We start from the raw sequence: 2,500 nt of genomic DNA, 5'->3' as shown, positions 1-2,500 counted from the left end.
AGATAGACTAACCCTAGACAGATAAATAGATGGAGATAGATATATAGATAGATAGACAGGTAGGTAGATAGATAGACAGGTAGGTAGACATCATCATCATCATCTTTATTTGCCAGACTCAAAGTCCAAAAGAACACACAACTACACATAAAAACAAGCACATACATAAACAAGCAAACAAACGACAAACAAAAATCACAAGCATTTATAAGAGACATTCATACCAGTACTTCCACATTGGTGACTGGTACCTAATTCCACTGCAGCTGGGATTGATCAACAGAGTCATTCTGTTGTTCTGTGACATATTCAAGCGACAGATGAATTTGTACATCAAATTCCTCAGCAGTGCTCTGAAGGTGCCGACCCCTGCATTACAGAATAGGGCACTAGCACCACAGCTCCTTGGCTTCCTCAGTAGGATCCTTAAGCAGTCATTATAAGCAACCTGCAACTTCTGAAGGCTTGCCTTTTTAAATTTTACCCATAGGGGTGCAGTGTATAATGGGGTACAGTATGCTTTAAAAAGTTTAATTTTTACATCCTCTGAGCACATATGAAATTTCCTAGCCAGAATATTAGCTTGGGCGTATAACATGCAACATTGTCTATAAATATCACTATCATCAGATATCTGGTCTGTGATGAGATGACCCAGGTATTTCGTTTTCTTACAGACATCCAAAACTTGTCCTGACAGATAGAAATCTGGAAAACACAGCTCTTTGTCACCTTTATTTCTACATATCAGAACAACACTCTTTTTAGCATTATATTGCACATCATGTCATGCCAAGTCATCCGCATACATAAAATGGTTTACCAAAGAGTTTCCAATCATACAGCCAGTTCTGCATACATTTAGTTGTTTGGATAGTTCATCCATGTAAAGGTTAGAGCTGGTGAGAGTAGCCCCCCCTGATGCACACCATTACTTACAACAAAGGAGGCAGAGACACTGTTGCCCCATTTAACCTGCATTCTGTTTGGCATACCAATAGGACAGAATCCTTACAATGCTATCCAGGGCACCCCTTTGGCTCAGTTTCTTAAAAAGCTTAAGATGATTAACCCTATCAAATGCCTTAGATGCATCCATAAAACCAAGTACAATAGATGAATTCTGCTTCATGTACATATGGGTCACCTCCTTCAAGGCATAGATACACAAATCAGTCCCACGTTTTGCTTTAAAACCAAACTGATCACAAGTGGTAACCAAGTACTGAGTTAGGCGTTCAAGTGATATTTTCTCCAATACTTTTGACACTGCGCTGGCTAAGGCTATTGGCCTATAGTTATCTACACTTCCAACCTTGCCTGCCTTGTCCGTTATGACAGGCACTAGACGTGACAGACACCATGGACTCAGGCAACAGTCCATGACTCATGAAACCAGTAAACCAAATGGCACACGGAGCTGCCGCCGTAGGGGTTGCAAACTTTAGGTGTTCTGCTGTAATGTGGTCAGAGCCACTTGCTTTCTTAACCAGGGCACGGCGCCAGGATTTTTTTCTCTCCCGGTGCTAATGGGGAGCTTGACCGATAGGTGGGGGTGCTTAGAAAATAATTGATTTTCACGACTTCAGTTACTTTATAAAGAGGTTCTGTTTTTTTTTTTTTTCAATAAAAGCAGCTATGATACACAGGGGCTTAACTGGGGCTACACAGATTTTTGACGGGGCTATAGCGCCCCCTAGCCCCGGTGTGGCGCCGTCCCTGTTTCTTATCAGCTAACTGTTTTACTGCATAATATACTTAATTGAAAGTAATTAATTAATATCTCCTGTTGGAGATATTACTCATTTCATAGGGGGCACTCTTGACACAGTTAAATAAGGCAGAAGAGTATGTGCCTCCATAGCTCACCCATCTTGTCACTCCCAGAAACTAGGGATGGGTCAGAATATTAGATTATTCGATTATTCGTTCCTGAGGGTCAAAGTCGATTTTTAACATTTGGACCGTTAACATTTTTTCCCATTCAAATAAACAAGATCATGTACAGAAAAACAATATACACAAGCATAAATATTAATAGATATGCATACAACACAAACACTGATCACTGTTAAAGTTTGTTTTTTTGCGTTTAAGATATTAAGTGATTTCTTGCCGATGATCCATGGCTGCCTTTGTGAATGTCGGCACACGTCGAATAATCGATGTGTGAATAATCGTTCATACCACCCACTGATTATTCGACCATGAAAAATTTGAGTTATTCACATCCCTACCAGAAACACCCTCTATGACACCAGGAAGTGATCTGTTAGTCCTGTTCAGAGTTCTCACCTCCTTCCCAAAAGCCAACGACGTTGTTACAGAGAAGTTTGTCAGCTAAAGCACCTGCTCCCATGGCCTGTTCATGCTTGTCAATGTGCCGGATAGCATATTTGTATCTGGCATCTGTCATTTTTTTATACTCCAGGACAGGCCCATTTCTGGGTCTGCTCGCCTGTAAGCCGTGCCAAAGAAAGCCTCCTTAGCTGCTGTATGG

This window comes from Micromesistius poutassou (assembly GCF_964030765.1).
Source record: "Micromesistius poutassou genome assembly, chromosome: 14".
Classification (NCBI taxonomy): Eukaryota; Metazoa; Chordata; class Actinopteri; order Gadiformes; family Gadidae; genus Micromesistius; species Micromesistius poutassou.
This window is presented reverse-complemented; position numbering follows the sequence as displayed.